The sequence below is a fragment of the Cibotium barometz genome, chromosome 12 (assembly GCF_041138505.1).
Source record: "Cibotium barometz isolate CiBa-2024 chromosome 12, ASM4113850v1, whole genome shotgun sequence".
Classification (NCBI taxonomy): domain Eukaryota; kingdom Viridiplantae; phylum Streptophyta; class Polypodiopsida; order Cyatheales; family Cibotiaceae; genus Cibotium; species Cibotium barometz.
Genome location: NC_141057.1, coordinates 44,334,067 through 44,361,869, shown reverse-complemented (window position 1 = coordinate 44,361,869; position 27,803 = coordinate 44,334,067).

Sequence of the window (27,803 nt, the reverse complement as noted above, 5' to 3'; positions counted from 1 at the left end):
CCTACCATGCATGCAGATGCTGAAACATTTGTTCGTAACTGTGCTTCATGTAAAATTCAGAAGCCAATTCATAATGTCACATTATTCCAAATTTCAACTACACCAAGTTGGAGTAAGTATATTGTGGACTACCTTCAGCATGGTCATACAGATCAAACAATTCCTAAACATCGAAAGCAGGCTATTAAAATTGAAGCGGCAAACTATATGCTAATAGAGGGCCAACTCTACAAGAGGGGCAAGGATGGCAACTTACGCATGTGTGTATGTGAAGCTGACTATCTGAAAATCTTAACTCATGCACATGCAGGTGTTGGGGGTGGACACTTTTCTGGCAATACCACAGCTAAGTTGATTAGGTGGTCTGGGCTTTGGTGGCCAACCTTACAAATGGATGCCGAAGAATATGTGAAACGTTGTGACGATTGTCAAAGGACCAAACCTCCCATCACAAAGGACAATATGCCATTGCGGCCTATGTTAAGCACACATGCTTTTGCAAAATGGGGTATTGATTTTGTCGGTCCCATTAAACCTCCAGCTTGTAACACGCATGCAGAATATATTATAGTCGCAACCGACTATTTGACTAAATGGGTAGAGGCAAAGGCAACAGTCAAAAATGATGCCAGAACCGCAGCCAAGTTCTTGTATGAGTACGTGTTTACACGCTATGGCTTACCTATTGAGATCGTTAGTGATCAAGGTGTACACTTTGTAAATGAAGTCATAGAATTTTTGCTTCAAGAATTTATGGTAATTCACAAGCGTTCTGCACCCTATCATCCCCAGACCAATGGACAAGCAGAGAGTACTAACAAGATTCTCTACACAGCACTCACAAAGATTGTTGAGGGACATAGGACTGATTGGGAGCAAAAGTTGCACTCAGTTCTCTGGGCATATAGGACAGCCTATAAAACATCTGTGGGCACAACCCCATTTGAACTTGCTTTTGGGCTAGACGCAATTCTTCCCATTGAATTTCTTGTACCTACTCTACGAGTAGCTAAACAACTGGATTGGACTGGTCATGAGCTTTCACAACGCGTTGACGAATTGGAAAAGCTTGATGAGACCCGCTTATTAGCGGTAATGGGGATGTATGCCGAGAAGAGGAGACAAAAGCAATGGTATGATAGAAACGTAACAACTGGCCGATTCAAAAAAGGAGACCTGGTGCTCTTGTACACACTTAAGAAACATAAGAGAAAGCTCAAAAAACGTGGCCTAGGACCGTTTGTGATTAATGAGCTTACTCCAAGTGGTGCAGTGCGTTTAGAGACACTAGAAGGTGAGCAAATGCCTAACTTCATTAATGGAAGTCGTCTCAAGAAATACAATGAACCATTAACGGAAGCCATGCTTCAACAGATGCATGCTGCACAAACACGGAAAGAAGCACTTGACCTACTTAAACGTCAGGCTCAAGAGGAGGCTAAAGCCAGAGTTGCAAAAGCCAAGGAGCATCGCAAAGCTTCTATGTTAGCCATACAGTTGGCTACTGATGAGCCATATGTCGAACCATTCAATATTCAAGTGTGTCTTCATCTTCATGAGACTACCTACTTTGTCTCTGCCTTAATTGACTCTGGTGCAGATTATAATGTTCTCTCGTTTGACACCTGGATAGCCTTGGGTCAACCACCACTTGTGCAAATTCCTGTGGACCTACGAAGCTTCTCAGGAGAAGATAACCCTATAGAGGGAAAATGTGTCATTATGATGACCATTCAGGATCACCAGATGTCAGTGTCCTTTTATGTGGCACGTAAGTCCAAGGCAGTAGTAGAGGTTGTTCTCGGTAGATCGTGGTTAAGTGCTACCAATTGCTCATTAGATTGGAAGAATAGACAATACAAGTTGCAAATTGATTCTGATTGCATCTTGGGATCTGCTACACCACGAGCTTTATCGTGTCAAAGGGGTAATGTTTCTACCTTACCCAACCCACAATCAAAATCTGCTCTTGAAGCTCCAAAACAAATGATGTGGATAATTGATGAGTACTCAAGTGAGGGCCATGGCTGGCATGTTCCAACTACTCTAGTTGCTGCTCAAAGAAGGCCAGGTAAGAAGGAATTATCAATGTGGCTACCCAAAGATGCGTACAAACTTGTACCATCTAGTCCAGTTGCTAAGCCTCTTAAGAAGCACATCATTTCCAAGCCCAAACCTTGGATTGTTACTCGATGGGTCCCAAAAAATGTGCTCAAAGCACAAGGCTATTATGAGGGTGCAACAGCAATTTGGCTTCCAAAATGCCATGCTTTGACAGGGGTAAAAGAGTGTTTCAGAAAGATTCCAAAAGCCACAATTGATTGTCCATATCAGTGGGTGCAAAAGAAGTCAACACAAAATCTTCAAGAAAGGAAAGGTGGCTGTGATAGCACCTACAAAACTACTTGTGTTGATCTTCCTAAAACATGTATTGAAACACCGGTTGTCCCGATTTCTCCTTGTAACACAATTCAACCATCAACTTGTGTACCTACGACAAGTCCAAATGTGTCTCATTTGAGCATAGATTCTAGCATTTCAATGCCTAAAACCTCTTATCTTGCTCAAATTCCAAGACAATTGCTAAAGTGTCCACCTCTTAAAAAGGATATACCAAAAACTAAAGATAAGACATTAACACTACAATTAAAGCTCTTTGGTAAATCAATGTTTGAATAATGTAGTTCCTTATGCCTTTAGAAGATGTGTTTTCTTTGAGATAATCTTGTTTTTGATTGGAATTGTCATGATGGATATGAGTGTTCTAAATTTCATTGTTCTACGTCCAGATAACTCCTGATGGATATTTGGCGTGATACATGTCCACCATGCATTGACCCCGATAGTACTCGACCAGATCATCGCGGGGGTTATAGTGCTCCTCCATTTCAAACACATTCTAGGTACTTCTATGCTCCCTTAGGTAAAAGTTGCTGTGGGCATCACTTTGTCACATTATTCTATCAACAGCATCACCCATTTCCACATTGTCAAGAGTGTGCACGGCTTGTATTAGAAGAAGCTTCACATATTTGTTGGATATGCCGCTCTTACTTTAGACGATATGGCACGGGCTTAATGAAGCAAATTGTGGGAGTTACACCCCAACGCCATAATCTTCTTAATGTGAGAATACCAGAGAGAGGACCACATCAGCGTAGATTACCTGAGGAGGTTCAAGCACAACAATGAAGGGATACAAGCCTAAATGACTTGCAACCACCGATCTTGCAAGCCCTCCTTCCCCAAGCCTCCACATGTCAATATTGGATCAATATGAGTACCTACATTGCGCAGTTCCAAAATCGAAACTGTCTGATTAACCTTCCCATAGAACCAATGCCATACTTTAGTGAGGAAGCACTCCTTCCTCTACCACCTTCTCCAGCGCGGCAGGTTTTTGTGAGGGGTTGTCTCTGCATCTTGAGGAAATTGATACCATCTTTCCAGCAGACGAGGACATGGATCCACCACCAGCGCAAGGGTAAGTTCAACGACTCCACAGTAAGATCGACAAGCCAGGGCACTTTTCTCCCACTGGGTTTTTCCCCTCGGCTATATTCGATGTTTGGCACCAATGGCAAATTTTATTTTTTTCTTTTCTTTTCGTGTTTGTTAATAAAAATTTTGCAGAGATCTCCGTAAAAAACAAAAGCATCAAACACGCCCCAATAGTCCACCTATCGTGCAAACAAATTAGGAAGGAGGGAGACATGCTACACTTACAAAGATCAAGGAGGAGCAATCTGCACCAAAATCAGCAATTCATCAATGCAAATGAACAACATCAAAAGGGCACTACAACAGGTGTATTCAGATCTTAATCTTTATTTCTTTATGTGCTCTTATCTTTCGAATATATGGTTTGCATGTTCACACAATGTTGGCTGGTTTAAGTTTTTGATTAGTTGTTAAAATATGGTGAGTGAGTTCTAGAGTCTTAGAAGACTTAGTAAAAGATATTTCTATTTAAAGACAGTGTAGGATATATACCAATGGAGTATGCTAAGTACTTATGTTTTCAAGGTATATTAGTTATCCCTAGTGGTAGTTACCTCTTAGATATGAGCTAGGTGCTAGGAGTCATAAAAATTTATGAAAATATACCCTAAAAAATATATATATATACAAAATGAATTGAGACATGAAGTGTCTACCGCCATGTGAAATGCTTGGTAGGACCTGAGGTTGTCTTAGCACCTTGGGGCCGAGGCCTTGGTTTCCATGGGGTGAACACTGATGTCTAAAAACTTCAGAAGAAGAACTTTGAGGAATCTATCGCCTTGATAGATGTTGGTAGGACTCGGGGGTACACTATGGGCCCTCAAGACCGATGCCCTCATCTTCATGGGGTACTCCTTAGGTCATAAAAGAAAGAAAAAGGGTCTGTCGCCCTTGAGATACTTAGCGGTCTTTAGATTCTCTTGGCGGAGGTCTCTTGGCCATTGCTTGGGTCTCTTTGGGATAGAACCTTAATCTTCATCAACTTCTACCCACATATCAAAAAAAAAGAAAAAAAGAAAAAAAGACAAAACGAGAGTTCCAATCACCTTTGCTCATATTTAGGAGTAGGTATGCCATTTAGGAGTAACTTACATACTGGTAGGACATTGAGACTACGGTCATAACCGGCGGTGTACAAAGCACACTTGCCTTTACATAGCACTATCTACTACTTAAGTCTCACTTTGACCAGTCTTTACTCACCCATTTTAGTACTCATTAAAACTTTAATCAGCCTTGCACTTGTATGCTCACGTGTGAAATTATCATTGCTGGTTTTTCTTTTCTTTTCTTTTTTTCAATAAAGGACTTTACTTGTATCCATTGTTTTTTTTTGTTGCAGCTCTTGCTACTACCGCGCTCGAGGACGTGCGCAAAATAGGAAGGGGGGAGTGTTGCATGACAAATGAAGATCAATACAAGGATGCAACAAAAAAGATACTTAGGGCTCTTGAAAAGAGTTCAAAGTTGTAGATGAATGTGGGAGGGGGCTTGACAATACTCCCACATGGGAACTTTTGGGAGTTCTAAAATTTTTGTATAAAAGGTGGCCCATTTGAGAGAGGGAGCACACTTTTTTGGTCATTTGGTTGAGAGGCTCATAGAGAGAGCTTGCTCCATAGCTCCTTCTCAAGTGCTCTCCCAGGGCTCTCCATCTCCATTCTTGTTTCAATCATGTACTTTCTATTCTTTACATTTTCAATGATATGAGGTTTTGGTCTACACTCTTGCTAATCTAGATTTCTTAATGATGTTTTGATTTGTGAGTTGTAGAGTGCTTGTAATGAAGCTTGTGCTTGAAATAATGTGTAGTTGAGGCTTGTGTGATAGCTCTTTGCATATTAGGTTCCTTGCATAAGTTGCATTTGTGTGCTTAAGTGTAGCCTAATCTTGATGCTTTGATTATGTAAGATTGATTGCTTGAGTGTTGAGAAGGATTGAGTAGGACTAGAGGTCATTAGTGTGTGGTTAACTCTTCTTCTCCCATTCGGGATAGCCTCTATGCGCTAACCGGGTGAGTCTCAAGGTGAGTGAAAAGAATCTTCCCACTGGCTAATTTCACTTGCAAGGGTTTCCTTGATTTTTGATTTAGGACTAATTTACGCAGACATCCTGGTGGGGAAATAAAAGAATGAGTATTGCCTAAATCAATCAAAAGCTTGAATTGCTTACCCTGGTACTCTGCTGGAGTCTAGAGGACTGAGAATTGATGGTTATTGCATAGATCTGTCCTTTCTCTTCCTCTACTTCCTCAGCTATGGTGACTTCTCTGGCTACTGCAGTCTGAGAGGTGGAACTCTCTCTCTTTGGTTATTCCAATTCTGGGAGAGGGAGTTTGGAGACTGCTTTGCATGGAGACTACAGGCTGAGCTGGCACTCTTCTTGGGTTACCCTGATTCAGGCGTGGGGGACCCTGATTGGTGGACTGAAATGAAGGTGTCAGTCTCTGAACTTTGGGACCCTAGCTTCCTTAGCCCATCGAAGGAGATGGGCAATCCTTGAGCTGGTGCCCAAATCCCTGACATCCGAATCATTTGTTCTCGCTTTTCGAAGCTCTTCCCTTTGTATTCTGGAGAGAGCTGGATTTCCTGAGAATGTACTTCGGGGGGGAAAGGTCTTCCTTCATTTTTGAAGCTTCCCATCTCCATATTCTAGTTAGGACCTTGGTGCCTCTTTGGAGGCAGAAAGTTGGAAGAACTTCCTGGTGTCTGAAATCCTTTAAAGGATGAGGGAGCTGGTTTTGGTGGGACTTTCACGATGAAGGCTTTGGCAAAGTCCTTCGCCATTCTGACAGCTTCAGCCATTGACATTGGCGTGGCATTCTTGACCAGTGTGTTCATTCCCCGAATGAACCTGGCCATGAGTTGCTCTTCATCTAGAGGTGTTGAATATTTGAGTAGAAGAGCGAAGGCCTGGTGATATTCCTTGATGGTTTTGCTCCCCTGCTTTAGCTTTAAGAATTCGTTCATTTTGGTTTCCAAAAACCCAGGGAGACAAAATCTCTTCCTCAACTAGGTTTTAAGGTTGTTCCATGACTGAGTATTCCTGTCTAGACGGTTGGTGTCACAATGGTTTCTCCATGCCACCCTAGCTATTTCCACTATTTTCAACCTGGCAAGAGCCATTTTTCTCCGCTCATTGTAGCCTGTGATGTCAAAATATTCTTCCGTAGCTTCCACTAATTTCTCCACAGCCACGCCTGAAAGAAAGTAACAGGGGTGGGTTAGTCCCTCACCAAGGGAGTGGCTCATGAAGGAGTCACCACTTAGCATCTCACGGGAGAAGCTCACCATTGATTCTTGGAAGAGATAACATTATGAATGAGCCATAATCTCATTTACATTGGTATTTATACTCCACCCAAGAGTTCACACCTACTTACTAGTTGTCCATGGCCTTGGGCCCATAATGCTTTCTTACAAACCATCCCTTCCCCAATGGTTTCGTCCTCGAAACCTCAAATGAATACCCCAAATTCGGAGAAGAATGTTCCATGTGGCTGAATTTACACCAACCCATATTGCTCTATCAATGCTTCATATCCCTCCAATGCTGAAATAGGCTGCCATGAAGCTTCTTCCTTAGGTAAACCTTTCCATTGAACAAGATACTCCACCAAGGTACGAGTGCAAAGTACCTTTTTCCTTGTACCCAAGATAGCTTCTGGAATGTATTCAATCATTCCCTCTTCATTCATTGGAGGTAACTCATCAACCATTTGATTGATCATACCCACATATCCTTTCAAGTGAGAGACATGAAACACATCATGAATCTTTGTTGTAGATGGAAGTAAGAGTTGATATGCAACCTCCCCAACTCTTCGTATCACTTGATAAGGACCATAGTAGCGATGAGCTAGCTTGGTGTTGGTGCTTCCCTTCAAAGACGCATATCTTGACTTTGGTATTCTCAAAAGAACCCAATCTCCCACTTTGAATTCCAATGGTCTTCGATGAACATTGGCATATTGTCTCATTTTCTCTTGTGCAACCTTCAAATTACTTTTGCATTGTTGCAACAAAGCTTGCATCCTTTCAGCTTCCTCCTTGACATTATGGTTAGAAGTCTCATATGTACCCACCAACATAGGCAAATTGACCTTGTAACCATATAAAGCCTCAAAGGGTGACATGCCAATGCTCACATGATATGTTGAGTTGTAAGCAAACTCAGCCAAAGGTAACCAATCATCCCATGTGCTTTGAGTATCATGACAATAGTGGCGTAGATATGTTTCCACCCATTTGTTTACTCTTTCTGTTTGACCATCGGTTTTGGGATGATAGGCGGTGCTTGGAGTAAGCTTGGTTCCCATATATTCAAATAATGTTCTCCAAAAAGTGCTCATGAATTTGACATCACGATCACTCACAATTTGTGACGGCATACCATGCAACTTGAAAACCCCATCAACAAATTGCTTGGCAACATTTTGGGCTAAATATGTGACCTTGGAAGAAATGAAATGGGCCACAACATACAAGCTGTCCCACCCTTTCTTTGTGCGCGGAAGGTTAGTAATGAAATCCATTGATATATGACTCCATTTGCCTTTGGGAATGGGCAATGGTTGAAGCAAACCTCCCGGTTTATGTGTAGGATCCTTGTTCAATTGACATGACCGGCACCCACTTACATAAGCATGAATGCTCTTCCACATACCCTTCCAAAAGAAACTTTTCCTTACTGCATCAAAGGTTTTGTAGACACCCAAATGACCAGCCATAGGAGTACAATGCATCTCTTCCATGATCTTCTTGATAAATGATGAAGTAGGAACCAAATAGACTTTTCCTTTGTAGTAGAGGAGACCATTTTTCAGCTCATAATGGGGTAACTCTTCACATACACCTTGCTGTAATTTCTGCACTATTTGTGAGGTTTCTTCATCAAACAAGTACTCTTCTTGTATCTCCATGATCCAATCTTTATGCACCTCAGAAATAGCATACAATGAGCAGGCCCACATATGAGACAAGGAATCGGCAACCACATTTTCTTTGCCCTTTGTGTATATGATTTCAAAATCATAGTTTTGTAGTGTTGCTACCCACCTTCTTTGCTTAGGAGACAAATTGGATTGTGTGAGGAAATACTTCAGCACCCTATGATCACTTCTCACATAAAAATGACTCCCATATAAGTAATGGTGCCATTTCTTGATAGCATGGAGTATAGCAATCATCTTTTACTCATACACATGGAGTTCTCTTTCTTTATCATTCAGCTTTCTACTTTCATAAGCAATGACTCCATGGTCTTGGTAAAGTACCGCACCAATCCCTCTTCCACTTGCATCCGCCCTTATTGTGAAAGGTTTGGTGAAGTCTGGACATACCAAAATAGGTGCTGATGTGAGCATCTTCTTCATATCTTCAAAGCTTTTGTTGGCAATGGCATCCCAAAAGAAGGTTTCCTTCTTCAATTTGTCCGTCATCATTGGGGCTGCAATTTCTGCATAGTGGGCAATAAAGTGCCTATAGAATGAAGATAACCCCAAAAATCCCCTCAATTGAGTAGTGTTTGAAGGAACCGGCCAATTCCTAATACATTCCACTTTCTTTGGATCCACACAAATGCCATCCTTGCTCACAATGTGACCCAAATATTCCACCTCATGTGCCATGAAGGTACATTTTGTCTCCTTAACATACAACTTGTTTTGCCTCAAGACCTCCAAAACCTCTTTCACGTGCTTCAAATGCACTTCCTCATCTTTGCTATAGATAAGTATGTCGTCGAAAAAGACCAATACAAACTTGTAGAGGAAAGGTTGAAGCACTTTGTTCATCAATGCTTGAAAAGTTGCCAGTGCATTGCATAATCCAAATGGCATAACCATGAATTGGTAAAGACCCCTTTCCGTACGAAATGCTGTTTTGAACTCATCACCACTTTTCATCCTTATTTGATGGTATCTGGAATACAAATAAATCTTTGAAAAGCATGTGGCACCCTTCAACTCATCCAAAAGATCATCCACCCTTGGTATTGGAAATCGATTTTTGATGGTGATCTTATTCAAATCACGGTAATCAATGCACATGCAGAAAGTACCATCCTTTTTCTTCACAAGTAGCACCGGAGAAGAAAAAGGAGATTGACTTGGTTCAACCCATCCCATGTCAATGAGTTCTTTGACTTGCTTTGCCACCTCTTCCTTTTCAACCTTTGACAAACGATAGGGAGGCTTGTTGATTGGTTTGGCATTTGGTTCCAAATCAATGGCATGATCAACACTCCTCTTTGGCGGCATTGATTTTGGCATGGTAAACACATCTTCATAATCCTTGAGTAGCTTAACCATGTCCACATTTTCGATGCAATCCTTTTTGCTATTATCTTCCTCTTTGCAAAGCTGTAGTACATAAACATAGCCTTCTTTCTTGAACTCTTTCTTCATTTGAGTAGCATTGATCATGAAGGGCTTAGACCCTTGCATTCCATTCAATGTAATAACCCCTCCATGATGCACAAAACTCATGAAACTTTTCTGTAAGTTCATGGTAAAAGAGTTCAAAGTGGACAGCCAATCATATCCAAGTACTATGTCAATTGGTCCCAACTCAATCACCAAAAGATCAACTTTGCAAGAGTAGTTCTTGGACAACTCCAATTCTGTACTTTGACACTTCATATTGCAACCCATTGAATCACCATTGGCCACTTGCACCATGTGCTTGTTTGGTAAAGAAGTTGGTTGCATTTTGAGAGTGTTTAAAGACCTTTTATTGACAAAACTATGCGTGCTTCCAGTATCAATGAGTGCATATGCTGTTCTTCCATTCACCTTGATCTTCAATCTCAATGTGTTGGCACCCTTACTTCCCACATAAGCATCATGAGAGATTGTACACAAGGTAGTATGTGCACTATTGTTTTCATTCCACACGCATAGAGGCATCCCATCATCCATTTTGTCATGAGCAAACTTTAGTTTCCCACCCGGATCAAAAGGAAACTCGAGATTTTCTTCATCAAAACCATCATCATGAGAACCTCCACCCTCATGAGGATCTCCCCATCCTAAGACATCATTGCATTCAAGGAATTCCTCCTCCTCATGATTAGCATTATCCTCAGTGATAATGTAGCTTATGGAAATATCCTTGGATTTGCATACTTTGAAGTGATCCTTGTTCCATTTTTCTCCACATTTGAAACATAGACCTTTGAGCCTCATTTTATGCAAACGGTCCTCCTTGATAACCTTGCTTTTTGAACCCCCATTTGCTGGCTTGGTCTCATCGTATGTAGCTTTTTTGGACATAAATGGTGGTTTAAATGGAAATCTATTAGACCCTCTACCATACACGGTAGGAAATCTTGGAAGATTAGGTCTTGTGTTTGCATGAGAACCCATTTCAGTCCTTGTGATCACTTCCCCTTTGATATTCCCTTTGTTAGCCCACTTTGTCAAGTACTTCTCTTCATGGATTTCTGCAAGCATCATTGCCTTCTTCAAAGTGGCGGGTTCATGAGACTTGACATCACCACCAATAGGAGCTTTCAAGCCCCTTATATACTTGACAACAAGATAATGCTCATCAAAGTCGTCCAAGTATAATAGAAGCTTTAGAAACTTGTGAGAACATTCCTTCACGGTAGTGATTTGCTCTAGCTTGTCCCATTCCACAATGTGATTGTCCCTTTGCATGCGAGAAGTAAACTCTTATGCCATGTCATTCTTGAATTCTTCCCAAGTAGTGATGACATAACCATGAGATTGCTTCCTCCTCCACCAAGTGTGAGCAAAACCTTCAAGATGAAGTGAGGCGAAGTAGACTTTGGCAATCTCGCTCCTTGGGCTGATTTCGAAGTAGAGATCCATCTTGTTTGCCCACTCTTCAAAGTCTTCGATAGAATTTGATTCTCCTTTGAACTTATTAAATATGATTTTGTCCTTCACAGCATTGTCAAAATCACCATGCATTCTTGAACCCCTCTGCCGTGCTCTTGGATCATCAAATCCTCTTCCTTCACCCAAGTGTCTATGTATTTGCTCATCTTCCAATTGCCAATCACCTGCATCTTTAAATCCCTTCTGTTCATACCCTCTTCTTACATCTTGCATAAAGGATGAAGTTCTTGGAATACTGGCATTTGATCTCTCATAAGAAGCATCACCCATAGGTCTCTTGCCCTTGTCCATGTAAGAAGAATGTGGCATCATTTGAGGTGGCATCATTTGTCTTACTTTGTTCTCTTCTGGCATAGAAGGCTTTCCCTCATGTTTGGCATCATAATGTACACCATCCATTGCATTCATATCGGCTTCTTGGTTGAGCTTCAGAGGAGCCAATTCACTAATGGCTTTCTAACCCTCTTTGCATCACGTCATCCAGGTAGTAGTGGTGTCGCTTGTCGAACCGTTCCATGAGGTGTTCACCAAATTGTTGTTGCCAATTTGTTTGGTTATTTTCAATCCTTTGAAACATACTCTCCATAGCCATTAACATCATGTCCACTGTTAGCGGAGTAGTTCCCAAAGATTGAGGCATTTCCACTGGCTGAGATTCATTTGGAGATGGTGCTTTTCTGGTTGAACTTTCTTCATTCCTCGTTGATGAACTCGTTGCCATCATTGCTTCTGGTTGTCTTTGATCATTTTCATTCCGGGCTCCCTTATTTTGACCTCCTCTAGTCATTTCTATGCGCGTAATTGATCCCTCCTTGCAAAGACCACTTACTTGATTTTTTTTCTCTATTCAAACGGTATCCGATTTGGGTGATCTTTATATCGACGTGAAGCTCTCGACGAGACGAATAAGAATCCCCAAAAACAGATCTGAAAAAGTCAACAGACTTTGACCTGTCAACTATATCGACTGAAAGTCAACTCTTGATGTTAACCGCTCACGATTTGGGTGATCTTTATATCGATGCGAAGCTCTTGACGAGACGAGTAAGGATCCCCAAAAACAGATTTGAAAAAGTCAACAACCTTTGACCAGTCAACTATTCTAGCTAAAAGTCAACTCTTGACTTTGACCGTTCAATACTACTCCGATTTGAGTGATCTTTAGCTTGTTTGAAAGAGGTTTTCGGGTAGATTGAAGGGCTTTCAGGACAGATTTGAAAAGCTTTTGAAAACCCTAGAAATTCAAGGATTTGTCCTGGCTGCAAGTAGGCAAATTTTACAAAAATTTTGACATAGTCTCCCCTCTTTTTGCACCAAATCTCAATCAAATCAAAGCATCTCAATCAAGTATTAAAATCCTTATGCATTTGACCACTATAATCAAATCAATCCTCAATCATTTTTCCATCTGAGCATGTGACCTTATGGCATCAATTTTGTCCTTTTGCATAAGAAGTCGATGTAGAGGATTTGCTTGTTTGCTCAAGTCGAATGAAGTGGTCGATGAAGCGCGTCAATGCTTGCCGATCTCCCGGCCAAGCACTTCTCACCCCTTCACCAAGGTGAAGGGGTGAGGCCATTTCTTTACCACCAAGTACCTAATCCTCTTCCTTATCGTGTTACCCGGCACTAACGGCAAGGAAGATTCAAGACATTCTCCCCTTGGCCTCTCCTCCAAATGCCAAGGTACCCTTACTTCATTCTAGATTCTAGGAATAAAGTGGGGTACAATCGTGAGTGGAATGTGGTTACAAGCTCAAATGAATGAGTAGAGTTGACTTACAATTGATTTATAGCATGACTCATGCTCATTCATATCATAATACATGGTTCATAGTGCTTCCTTCATCACATCCACTCATGGCAATGTCAATACATTTCCACATACATCAACAACATCCAAATCATGTGAAGTATGTATTCAATCTCCCAAATGTGCCAAAAGCTATGCTCACTTATGCCAATATGCAAGACATAGCATTGAATGGCTATGTGTAGCATTCAAGCATTCATAATGCATAAAGAAGAGCATGAATGGCCATGATTAAAGTCCAATTTCTGAAAATTAGGGTTTTATGTGTAATAAAACCCTAATTCCCTCCATAGCTTGAAAGAATGCTTCAAAATTGTAAGGAAGTGATGGAGCAACTCACCAATGTCACCCGGGAAGCCTTAATGCTTGAATTTGTTGAAGGAGATGAAGATTAGGGTCACTTTGGTGAAAAACGTGGGCAGCTTTGGTAGTGATTTTCAGCCACATTGGGAGCCCCATTGCTCATGGAAAATAGGTGAAATACTTTATAAAACATTGCTACATACATGAGAGAACATACCCAAGCTTCAATGGGGAGCTTGGCTTAGTAAGCCAAGCTCTTTGTGAGCTTGAAAGATGGTGTTTTCTGAGGCGGGCTGCTGCAGTTAGCCGCCCCTCTTCTGGTGCTCTTTGGTGTGCTTGAAAAGTTGCTTTCACTCCCAATTGACTTGGAGACTCAATGCCCTTTGCTCATGTTGAGATTCCATGGCTAGGGTTTGCAAGAAAGCTCCCAAATAGAAAAACGTTTTTGATTAACAACTGCTAATTAAGATTAATGAATTTTTCCCAATTTGGTCCACTCATTCAAAAAAATTAGGTCCATGTGCTCAGATTTGAACCACAAACTCTACCTTAGCCATATTCCCTTCCCCCATGAATCAAATGAAGCATAAATTTCACGAAATGTGAAGAAGAAAAGAAAAATTAAAAATCATGGCTCAAAAGCCATGCTCTGATACCAATGAAAGAAAGTAAGAGGGGTGGGTTAGTCCCTCACTTAGGGAGTGGCTCATGAAGGAGTCACCACTTAGCATCTCATGGGAGAAGCTCACCATTGATTCTTGGAACAGATAACATTATGAATGAGCCATAATCCCATTTACATTGGTATTTATACTCCACCCAAGAGTTCACACCTACTTACTAGTTGTCCATGGCCTTGGGCCCATAATGCTTTCTTACAACGCCCAGGTTCTCCCCTTCTCCTTTGAAGGGTCTTGGCTGAGTTCTATGAAGAGCCTTGCGAATGTCGGGGTCAGGTTCATCATCTTCAGAGAGAGGGTCTAGATGACGGCCACGATTTCCTTGTCTCATGATTCTGCCAAAAATGATATATTATTAAATTTTTATTTTGATATCATCCACGAGATCCTAAGACTTAAGGGATTCAAAAAACAATTTCTTAAACAAGATAAATGATCTTATTGGAGATCTATGACATATGTTCGATAACAGATTTTTCTTTATCAGTTCGTCCCATAAACAATCACTTATACAATAGGGTATTTTTCTCTAGAAAACATTTCTTTATTTATATAAAAGTTACAATATGTACATAGAGCATCTCGGCTCTAGAAATCTCCTCTCGGGAGATGCATTAAGATGGCGGTACTGGTGGGCCATAGCCATGCCGCCCTGATACAAATGTTCACTTACTGCTAAGGGAGCGATTATCTTCTCCTTAGGAATAAAGCGACTAAGGAGTCTGTAGATTTGGCATGAAAGTCTGAAATTCCAAGGCGTTGAATGATATAGAATGACACCATGTACCACTTTTTTCTTTATTAGAATCATGGCCAATGAGAGGTTCTGCCTCAGCATTGCACGCGGGTTGCAAGAGGCATGGACGTACTGCCCTGCAAACCACTTATGCTGTCGTCTCTCCGCCGCTGGGTTAGGAAAATATAAATCCTTGAAATGGCGAGCGAGTCCGACTCGACTTGTTTGAGTTGTTGCAGTGGAAGAGATGAGATGTTCGAAGGTGAACGCAGTCATGTCTTGTGACTGGGTGAGGTCGGGAATACCAGATAAGTATGGAACTTCCATTTAAAAAAACAATTTCTTTGATTAAAAATTCTTTATTAATGAGACTTGCGGAATGAAAATACATTATGAAAAATGCTTTTTCTGAGTTTTTGTTATCAAATTCATTTATCCTTATTAGCTTTCAACAAAGCTCTGATACCAGCTGGTCCGTTCCCCCTCCACCCACGGTTCCCATGCCGGCACCGAAAGCGGCGTCGGCCTCTCGCACGAGGCGGGGATCCACACTCGGGGCCTTGCCTGTGGATGTCCGGGATGAGAGGCTAGCCTGGGCGGTTCCTCCGACACTAGGCGCGGAAGACTCCCCTCGCCCGGAAGGCACGAGGGATTTCACCATGGGAAAAATCTTCTAACGGGGGAAATTACTCTAATGAGTCAAAGTCTTAACTAGTTAAACTGATCTGACTAAACTAGTTAAAGTCTTAACTAGTTAAACTGATCTGACCGAACCTGAAGTCACATAGTCAGATCAAGAAGAGACTTGCACTTGGTCCATGGAATCACTGCTTTTTTCCTCATTTACGAGGCACAACCGCTGATCCCCTCCCACAGAACAAGGTCTTCTCAGGATTTAAACTAATAAACGTAACTAATCATATCTAGTTGTTTCTCAGGAATCCTTAGTAGCCAACCACCCGACCACTGTATTGGTGGGATTTCTTTATAAAGATTTGGTTGTGTTTTAGTTCCCAAACCCCCTAGTCGGCGATTCATGCAAAAATTAAGGTAGGCATACCACATACACACCCAATATGAAATTGGCTTTGAAACAATCCTTCAATAAAAATCATAATATTTCTTATCATCTTTTTTTCCAGATTCCGAGTCCATTGTATTATAAAATGTATCCTCTAGACTCTCCGTTGAAGACCAGCTAGCCAACCAACGAGATCCAGTATCAAAATTTGGTTCCCAAAAATCTTTCCTTTTTGTCCATCCAAAATCTTCCTCAACGTACGCATGGGTGTCCTAGCAACCGCAAGCCCGTGCATCGCCTGGTCAGAACCCTCTAGGATCCTCCTTAGGTGTCCTAACACTTCACTCAGGGACCGCTTCGTCGGTCCTCGCCCATTGTACCGAAAGCGCACCATTTTAATTGTACCGAGGCTGGTCAAGACCTCGGCAGGCTTTGCTCACGAGCGACGTCCCTTGACGACTCCGCACCAACTGTTCCAAAACAAACCTCCTCTTAGAAAAACATAAGCCAAATACTTCCTCTAGCATTCTGGCGTAAAATAATCCTTTGAATAAAAAACAGAGGTTCCAATGCAAGTAAAATTCCAATTTGAGATTGGTTCCAAAAACCCTTTTTCCATAATTCCTAGTTTCACAATGAGAATCCTTGATCTCTCATCAGGGTAATCTACCCATCATTCAGTCTGATTGTCCAACTAGATTCTTGGTGAGTTCAGTCTGGAAAAACTAGTTTAGTTCTGGCACTCTATTCTTTGATTAGAAACTGGAATTGGTCTCACGAAGTTTTTACTTGATTCAGACCGAGAGATGGGTAAGTAGGTTTATTGTCCGTCCCTCTCGTAGTCTAACCAAATTCATTCGGTTTAGTTCTACAAGGATTTCCTTCAGATAAACATCTAGTTTTGGGTAAATATCTATTTAGTGATTCTACCAATTAAAATATCCAAAGATATTCCTTCTATCACATAATTTCTCAACCTTAATTCGTTAGGTAGAATTATGGTGGAAATTCATCTTTTGACACTAAAATTTAATTGAAATCCATCTTTTCTTAATTATCATAAAAATTCTTCTTTTTAACTAAATATCATACCTTTTTTTTAATAAACTTGAAATCCCTCTTTTTCTCATTTTAAATGAGTGCAATACAATTATCATGGAAATTCCTCTTTTACCATAAATTAAATCTATTTAAAATTCTTCTTAAAAATTATATAAAATATCCATTAATTCCATTAAGCTAAAAATTTCACTTTTCTCATTTAAATATTTGAATTCCAATATGGTGGGAATTCCTCTTTCATCATTTAAACTTATCTATGCAAAAAGATAAATTTAACTAAATTTTCTCTTAAAATTTAAATAAAAATCTCCATGAATTCCTTTACACTAGGAATTACACTTTCCTCATTTAAATATTTGAATTTTAATATGGTGGGAATTCCTCTTTCATCATTTAAACTTATCTATGCAAAAAGATAAATTTAACTAAATTTTCTCTTAAAATTTAAATAAAAATCTCCATGAATTTCTTTACACTAGGAACTACACTTTCCTCATTTAAATATTTGAATTCCAATATGGTGGGAATTCCTCTTTCATCATTTAAACTTATCTATGCAAAAAGATAAATTTAACTAAATTTTCTCTTAAAATTTAAATAAAAATCTTCATTAATTCCTTTACAACACTAGGGATTACACTTTCCTCATTTAAATATTTGAATTCCAATATGGTGGGAATTCCTCTTTCATCATTTAAACTTATCTATACAAAAACATAAATTTAACTAGAATCCATCTTTAATTTTTAAATAAAATATACATTATTTTAGCATCAAAATTTTTCTCTTACTTCTTTGGAATACATGGATTCCATTATCATAGGGATTACTCTTTTAACATAAAAATGGATTACTAGAAATTTCTCTTTTTTCTAATTAACTATTTATGCATAAACATAAACATTTAACTATTTATGTAAAAATTCCTCTTTTTTCTAATTAACTATTTATGCATAAACATAAAAATCAATTTTTCCATGATTATAATGAGAATCATTCAATTAACCTAGGATGATTAATGCTAGAATATGGTAGGAAGTCCTCTTTTCATATTATGAATGAAAATGATTTATGTGTTAATTTTTTAAAAATTTTGCCATAGCTTCGCAGAAGCTATTACTGATAATTCTCAATAATTTAAAAGCATAAAGTTTAGTAATATCCCTATGATTAGAATAACCATTAATTGGATCAATATCCAATTATGGACTTGATTCTTAAATTTTCCATAAATTAAATAGCATGAAAGCATTAAAAAGCCACTTATTTGGCCTCTAATTGACAAGCATAGAAATTACTTTCAGATTAGAGAATTGCTTCATGAGAAGCTTTATTTGAATATAGAATAGGTCATAGGAATGACCATTCTTTTGGGGAGAGAGAGAAATGTTTAAAAAACGTTATGATTTAAGCATAAATGGAAAATTATCTATTTTATCACTACAATTCATTAACAAACTTCAATTGTATTAAAAGCAATTCAATTGAATTCTTCTCAAGCTTTAGAGGGGTTGAGAAGAGAGAAACATTTGGAGAATAAAGAAAAAAAGACCATAAACCACATTTTACCTCCTAGATTACTTGATTCTTTGATCAAAGTAGAGGTCCCCAACCAATCAATCGGTTTGGTATGTTGATGAAGTCTCCAAGGAAGATTGAAGAGAGAGAGAATCTCCAATCTCTTCAATTTGTAGAGGATTTTTAGAGGATAATAGAAAATAAGCTTATCTTAAAGTAATACTGGCATAGTTTAGTTCACATATGAGTATACAAAAGAATGAGGGTCTATTTATAGGTGAGGGATGCCACTAACTGAGTCCAACTGAGTTCTAGAATTTTTCAGCTTCAGTTTGGCTGAATTTGGACAAGTTTTGGACCAATTTGGCTCCCTTTTTGATTTGGTTTGATCTATGGTTTGATCTAGGAGAGAGGAGAGATAAAAATATCCTATTATTTTTTAGTTTAAGATTCATCCACACATGTGAAATAGGCACCTCCTTGAAGGGTCCCCTTCTTCTTACCAATGTGTAAAAAATGAATGATTACTCTAAAATATCTCATTTTTTTATTAATACTTCATAATTTTTAACTAATAAATCTAGTACTTAGTCAACTCTTCATCTTATGTGTGCATTTACTCATTTTTGGATATTTTCTTTTATTCTTTGGATTTATCTTATCCCAACACTTGGATTAATCTAATTGGTCCATAGGAACCTTAATCTAAAATTTTTAAAAAATCTTGATCCTTAGGCTAAGGTCTTCTAAATCATTTTTAATTAATTCCAATTACACCTTGGAAAATCTATTTTGATTTTCTATTTCAAGGAAACATTTTTTTGATATTTGTAGAATTTATTTATCCAAAAATATCCCAATATTGATTTATCACTCTCTAGAAATTTTTATCTCACTAGGCCAAACAAGGAAAAATAATATTTTCTTGCATTCAGAAACATGGAATGATTACAAGGGATTGAAGTAGAGGCTTAATTGTTATTCAGGCTTAGGAGGAATCTTATAGTGATGCTCGGATTGTCATGAGATTTTTTTGGCATGTGGATGGTGGCATGATTGACTGGAGAGCCTCCCATGATTGTGACACAGTATCTGGCACCTTGGGCTTACATTTCATCAGGAGCATATGCATGGCAGCCCCCACGATTTACACACAACGGTTTTCATGCTTCTATGGAGCATGTATGGATGGTGATTGGTCACATTGTGTCTCGAGAGGATGGGCAGATGCATGGATATAGACATTCCTCTCCCCCAAGCATCCTTCACATCCAGTGTTGTTTGATGAGCACACAGATCCTGCGCTCATTTGGCCAGCTATGATGACCTGACAAATTTGCTACAGGAGGGTGATGTATTTGTTGTTATTGCCACTGCTGCGGGCAATAGTGAGGGAGTAGACTACTATCTGATGAGTTGCACTAGGCCAAAGTGCATCCTTGACCAGGATACAGTGGATGATTATGGGTTTTCTTTTGATGCCCATAGCATGATTGTGGCAGGCCGGTTCTACCAGCAGATTCGACTTCATCGGGGGAGTCTTGAGTTCCAACAGTGGAAGTGGGAGTTCCAACAGTGGAAGTGGGAGTTAGAGGCATTTCAGTTCTCTCATCTAGTGGTTGCTACCAGGCTCACTCTTGATCGAGTAGTACAGAGCCGAAAGCACAGTTCTCGCCCTCATTTTCGACTTCGAGTGGATGACCATGAGAGCATTCTAGAGCAATTGAGAGCTAGAGAGGGTGCTACTGACTAGATCTCTATCTTGATAGTGACTAAATTCAGACTAGCTGGGTTAGCTCACTTACATTGTACTTAGATTTTTTGGGAGTGACTAACCTCAGAATAGCTGGGGTAGCTCATTTTCATTATGATTTGATCTTTTGAGTTAGTGGCTAAACCTAGAGTGGCTGTGTTAGCTCACATTCTGGTGTACTTAGAGTTGATGTTTATATCATTATGAGTTTTCTCATTATTGAGGATCATTGCATTTTAATTGATGTTCATGGTTTTTTTTTTACACTTTGGCTATCATATTGTTTGTTGAAAATCACCATCACCATATTGAAAATCACAATATTTTTTAATCCGCATTGGGCACTAATTACGAATCCAAACATACTCCGATTGTGACCAAACTTTGCAAGGATGTGGGCAAAGTTTGGTCATGATCGCAGCATGTTCGGGTTGGTAATAGTGTGGTTTTTTCAAGTCTCGGTGTGCTTAAAAGGCCATGGAAAATCTGGGCCTTCCCCATACCATCGTACCCCCACATGCTTGCAAAGTTTGGTCCCCATCGGAGCATGTTTGGGTACGATGGTATGGGGAAGGCCCAGATTTTCCATGGCCTTTTAAGCACACCGAGACTTGAAAAAACCACACTATTACCAACCCGAACATGCTGCGATCATGACCAAACTTTGCAAGCATCTGGGGGTGGGCCCCTCCCACATGCTTGCAAAGTTCGGTCCCATCAGAGCATGTTTGAGTGTATGATGGTATGGGAAAGGCCCGGATTTTCCATGGCCTCTTAAGCACAAGAGACTTGAAAAATCCACACTGGGCACTAATTACCAACCCAAACATGCTCCGCCGATCATGACCAAAGTTTGCAAGCATGTGGGCGTGGGTCCCCCTCACATGCTTGCAAAGTTTGGTCCCCATCAGAGCATGTTTGGGTACGATGGTATGGGGAAGGCCCGGATTTTCCATGGCCTCTTAAGCACCAAGAGACTTAAAAAATCCACACTGGGCACTAATTATGTAAGATCCCTGTCCCCACCGCGCAATGAATTTAGGGGTGCTAGCAGCGAAAGTAGCACTTCTTGCATGGGGCAGGGTCCCACACTCGGGGCCTCGCCTATATCCGGACAAGAGACTAATCCATCGATTCTTCCAAAACTGAACCTGAAAAAACTTCCCTTGCTCGGAAAGCTCGGGCGATACCTCCACGATAAATTTTTCTCTAACGTAGTCAAAAGTCTTAACTAACTGAACTGATTTGACCAAACCCGTAAGTCCCATAGTCAAATTAGGGAAAGATTGCACTTGGATCATAGAGACCAACACGTTTTTCCTCATTGAGAGGCACAGCCGTTGATTCTTTTCCATAGAACAGTTTTTGTCCGGGATTTACTTCATCTAGCGTACCATAACAGAAATGAGTCTCAATTCAAGGATCCATCAGTCCAGCTAACCCCATCCAATCCCATGGGTTAGCCAACCACTCAGCCACTGTAGTGATGGGATCCAATTAGGAATTTGGTTAGATTTTATCCCGGGTACCAGGGAAAAGAGTTCCCAGGCCCCCTAGCCGGATATTCATGCAAACTTAAAACTAGTCACACCACTTACACACCCAATATGAAATTACCTTTTTCACAAATTCAGCTGTCTTTAAAACAATCATTTAATGAAATCATAGTCACTGATCATAATCCTCCTCAAAAATTTCTGGTTGAATTCTAATTTCCAATCATTCCTTCCTCAATGTTCCTATGGCATCATTGGGCAACCAGAACGCTCACCACCTGTCCACTTAGGGGTCTTTTTGATGGTTCCTAGCTCATAGTACTCGGCAATATTCACATATCCCCTCCGTTTGTGTATTCTAAGAGTGTTATTTTCATTCTATGCATAGAAAGATGCATATTGGAAATATTTTTATTATAAAAGTGTTATTTTCATTAGAATTAATTTCTATGCATAGAAAGATGCATATTGAAAATATTTTTATTATAAAAGCGTTATTTTCATTAGAATTAATTTCTATGCATAGAAAGATGCATATTGAAAATATTTTTATTATAAAAGCGTTATTTTCATTAGAATTAATTTCTATGCATAGAAAGATGCATATTGGAAATATTTTTTTCATAAAAGTGTTACTTTCACCAATAATGATTTTTATGCATAAAGTGATGCATAAAAGAATTTTTATTATTATAAAAGTGTTACTTTCATAAAAAATTTTATGCATAGAAAGATGCATATTGGAAATATTTTTATTATAAAAGCGTTATTTTCATTAGAATTAATTTCTATGCATAGAAAGATGCATATTGGAAATATTTTTATTATAAAAGCGTTTTTTTCATTAGAATTAATTTCTATGCAAAGAAAGATGCATATTGAAAATAATAAAAGTGTTACTTTCACCAATAATGATTTTTATGCATAAAGTGATGCATAAAAGAATTTTTTTATTATAAAAGTGTTACCTTCATCAAAATTGATTTTTATGCATAAAATGATGCATAAATTTTTTTTTATTATAAAAGTGTTGCTTTCATTAAAATTGAATTTATGCATAGAAAGATGCATAAAAGATTTATTTTTATTTCAAAAGTATCATTCTCATTGAAATTGAATTTTTGCATAGAAAGATGCATAAAAGATTTACTTTTATTTCAAAAGTGTCATTCTCATTGAAATTGAATTTATGCATAGAAAGATGCATAAAAGATTTATTTTTATTTCAAAAGAGTTATTCTCATTGAAATTGAATTTATGCATAAGAAGATGCATAAAGGATTTAATTTTATTTCAAAAGTGTTATTTTCCTTAAAATTGAATTATGCATAAATAGATGCGTAAAGAATCTTTATATCAAAAATTAGAATCCTCTTAAATTCTATGTTTAAATTCTGTGAATAGAAGTGATGAGAATATGAGGCGAATAGATGTGATGAGATAAGATGTGAATTAGATGATGATTGAATGGATGGATGTGATGTGAATAGAGATGATGAGAATGTGATGTGAATTAGATAGATGTAAATGGATGAATGGATGTGATGTGAATAGAAGTGATGAGAATATGAGGTGAATAGATGTGATAAGATGTGATGGGAATTAGATAGATAGGAATGAATGAATGGATGGATGTGATGTGAATAGAGGTGATGAGATGTGAGGTGAATAAATATGATGTGAATCAGATAAATGTGAATGAATGGATGAGATGTGATGTCATGTGAATCAGAATGTAAATGAATGATATGAGATGTGAGTGAATGTGTATGTGAAGAATGGATGTGAATGAGTATGTGAAAGAATGGATAAGGATGTGTATGTGGAGAATGGATGTGAATGTGTATGAGAAGAATGGATGTGAATGAGTATGTGAAAGAATGGATGTGGATGTATGTGAAAGAATGGATATAGATGTGTATGTGAAAGAATGTGATGTGATGTAAAGAGATGAGATGGGACATGAATATATGTGGATGTGAAGTGATAGATATGAATGTATGGATAGATGCGAGTAGTCGTACATGTGTGAACGATTGGATGGATGTGGATGAATATATGTGGATGTGAAGTGATAGATATGAATGTATGGATAGATACGAGTAGTCGTATATGTGAACGATTGGATGGATGTGGATGAATGAGATGAGATGTGTATGAATGAGATATGATGTGGATAGAAGTGATGTGATATAATGGTGATGAGAATGAATGTGATGGATATGAATGAAAGTGAATGTGATATAATGGTGATGAGAATGAATGTGATGGATATGAATGAAAGTGAATGTGATGGATATGAATGAATGTGATGTTATGGGATGTGAATCGGGATAGATGTGAATGAATAAGATGTGAGGTAAAATGAATGAGATGTGATGTGAGTGAATGTGATGTGGTCTGTGAATGGATGAGATGTGAGTGAATGTGATGTGGTCTGAATGGATGAGATGTCGATATGGGTAGAGAGATCTGATGAGGTAAAATTGAGGAAAGATGTGATGAGATGAAAATGATGTGATTGGATGAGAAATAGGAATACTTATGAAATGGTTGTGGAATTAATTAATGTGGTTTGATGTGGAGCAATGTGGAAAGACGAGAGTTCGTTATAGAAATTGTATTTTTGTGTTGTTTTTAAATGACTATTTTATGTCAAGAATGCTACAAAAGCATTTTGATTGTCTTGTGAATGAGGTCGTGGAGACCTAATCTGATAAATTTGCAACAGCTGACGGCGGCGGAGAGTCATTGGAGGACGTCGTGCATCGCAAGGTCGACCGAGGTCTTGACCAACCTTGGTTCGATTAAAATGGTGAGCTTCCAATATGGTGGATGAGGGACCAAGGAAGCGGCCTATGAGTGAAGCGCTAGGTCACCTACGAGAATCCTAGAGGGTGCTGACCATACGGTGCTCAGGCTCTGGGTCATCGACGATACCCACGTGCATCGTGGAAGATATTGGAACAAGGAGTAAGAGTTGTTTTCTGAATTCGCACATGGATCTGGTTGATTGATCCACAAAATTGAAGAAAATTTTACCATAACCTCCTTTGTATGGCTGACCATTTCTCAATTTTTACATTCTAAATCTACTTAGAATTTACCCCAAGATGAATTAAAACACTCTAATCTAATCAATTTTCACTTCTAAGAGCAATCAATAAGAAAAGTTTAACTTATTTTGTTTGTTTCTCTTTTTAGGATAAAGAAAGGCTGAAATTTTTAATGAAGAGAAGGGGGAAGCCTTTCCATCAAGGCATAACATCCAATTTCACATTAAAAAAAAACAAGAAATCAAAAAACCAAATATCATCTCCTCCTAGGCAGGCTACTCTACTCCTTAGAGTGGCCGTGCCTCCTCCAAGTTTGTCCTCTACTGCCTCAATCATGTTAAAGTCTCCACCCATGCACCAAAAGTCAGCCCGAGAGGAAGGACCTACCAGATTGTGCTCCAAAAGATAGCTCTACATGCGGCGGCGTTTGGGGCATAAACATTGAGGAAGCCCATGCAATCCTGTGCAATCAAAATGGTAACCCACTTCTTTCACCCACGAGGAACTATGACTCTTGAGCCTGTCACTACCGACAAAAGCTGCTGTTTTACTGACAAAAATACAAACTCCTCCCTATGTCCCTAAGGGGATGAAGGATGGAGACCAGAAAGTGTAACTCCTTCCTAGTAGTAAATCTTCCTGAAGAGTGGCGGCAGGTGCACCCCTCAGAAAGGTGGTGCTTATGAAGGAAAATAATGTCGATAGGTCCCCAACTGTAGCTCTATGAAGCTATCCTTTGAGGGTGCCTCTGAAAGCACTAAGGCCCCCCCTAAGCCTTGAATGTCCCATGAGACTATTCGCATATCAATCTCTATGGGAGGTGGAACTATCAGAGTTGCCCTCCACTCGAAGAGTCTTGGGAGAGGGTTTAGATGAGGAATAATCACAATCCGTCTTGGGAGGACGAAGGCGTGCCAAGTGGGCGGATCCTGTCCTCCATGTGATGCCACTATGTTCGAACGCTAGAGTATGCATACTCTCTGAACTCCATCGATTACAATGGAGGTATTTGTAAGAAGGGGGGAGAGGTACTGCGATTGAAACATGGAGGAACACAAAAAGCAGCACCTCTAGGCTAGAGGCCACCATCTCCCCATCCTAGTCTTTGTGGCCCCTGAGCCTCCAAGCTCCATCCTAGAGAATGGTCATAGATGGGTGACTACGTCGGTGATGTGAAGGTCGTGTGAAGATGGTGGAAAAGCTCAACTGTTTGTCCCTAGATGGTGGCAGCCACCAACTCCAAGTCCCAGTCTGTCCTCGGCGGGGCTGCACTCAAAGGGAAAGAGAAGATCGTCACACCAGGCTTTGGCGTAGAGGGTCTAGAGTGGTGAAAAACCACACGTATCTAAATGGGGGCTACTGTCTCCTTAAACATATATGTCCCTTCCACTAGAAGACATCAGAAGAAACTATAATCCAAAGATAGCCCCAAGATCTGGGGCACTCACATGGGGACTCTGGCAAGAGATCCCTCATCAGGGAAGTGGCAATGGTCATCTCCACCAGCTCAGAAAAATGATGAATCAAGTGGCGAGAATGAAACTCGCCGGCTATCTCCGCTCTGGGTCAGGGCTACTGGGGTCAACACGGCAGTGCTCTTTGGAGAAGCAAAGGGTATTAGAGTCCTATACATCTAGATTGGGTTAATTTAAGTTGAAATTAGAATGATTAGAATGAGAAATGGTCAGCCATACAAAGGAGGTTATGGTAAAATTTTCCAGAATTTTGTGAAGAAGAAAGTTTGTTTTTATGTTATTCCAAAAGAGTAATTCCCACCATTTGTGTATTCTAAAAGAAATATTCTAATTACTCCATGTACATATTCACCTATGAATATGCATGGATATCACTGATATTAATTATTAAAATTGATTTTATGCATAGAAAGATGCATAAAGGATTTATTTTTATTTCAAAAGTGTTATTCTCATTAAAATTGATTTTACGCATGGAAAGATGCATAAAGGATTTATTTTTATTTCAAAAGTGTTATTCTCATTAAAATTGATTTTACGCATAGAAAGATGAATAAAGGATTTATTTTTATTTCAAAAGTGTTATTCCCACCATTTGTGCATTCTAAAAGAAATATTCTAATTACTCCATGTACATATTCACCTATGAATATGCATGGATATCACTCATATTAATTATTAAACTTGATTTTATGCATAGAAAGATGCATAAAGGATTTATTCTTATTTCAAAAGTGTTATTCTCATTAAAATTTATTTTACGCATAGAAAGATGCATAAAGGATTTATTTTTATTTCAAAAGTGTTATTCTCATTAAAATTGATTTTACGCATAGAAAGATGCATAAAGGATTTATTTTTATTTCAAAAAGTGTTATTCTCATTAAAGTTGATTTTTATGCATAAAAGGATTTTTATAAAAGTGTTATTCCCACTGAAGTTGATTTTTATGCATAAATAGATGCGTAAAGAATCTTTATATAAAAATTAGAATTCTCTTAAATTCTATGTTTAAATTCTGTGAATAGATGTAATGTGTGATGTGATGAGAATCAGATAGGTGTGGATGTGATGGATATGAATGAATGTGATGTGATGTAAATGAATGTGATGGATGTGAATAGATGTGATGTGAAGTGAATCAGGATGTGAATGAATGAGATGTGATGTCATGTGAATCGGGATATGAATGAATGAGATGTGATGTCATGTGAGTCGGGATGTGAGCGAATGAGATGTGATGTAAATTGGGATAGATGTGATATGTGATGTGAATGAATAGTTATGATGAGATGTGATGTGAATCAGATAAATGTGAATGAATGGATGGATGGATGTATGTGAAGAATGGATGTGAATGTGTATATGAACGAATGGATGTGTTTATGTATGTGAAGAATGGATGTGGATGTATGTGAAAGAATGGATGTGGTTATGTATGTGAAGAATGGATGTGGATATCTGTGAAAGAATGGATGTGGATGTATGTGAAAGAATGAATGTGGATGTATGTGAAAGAATG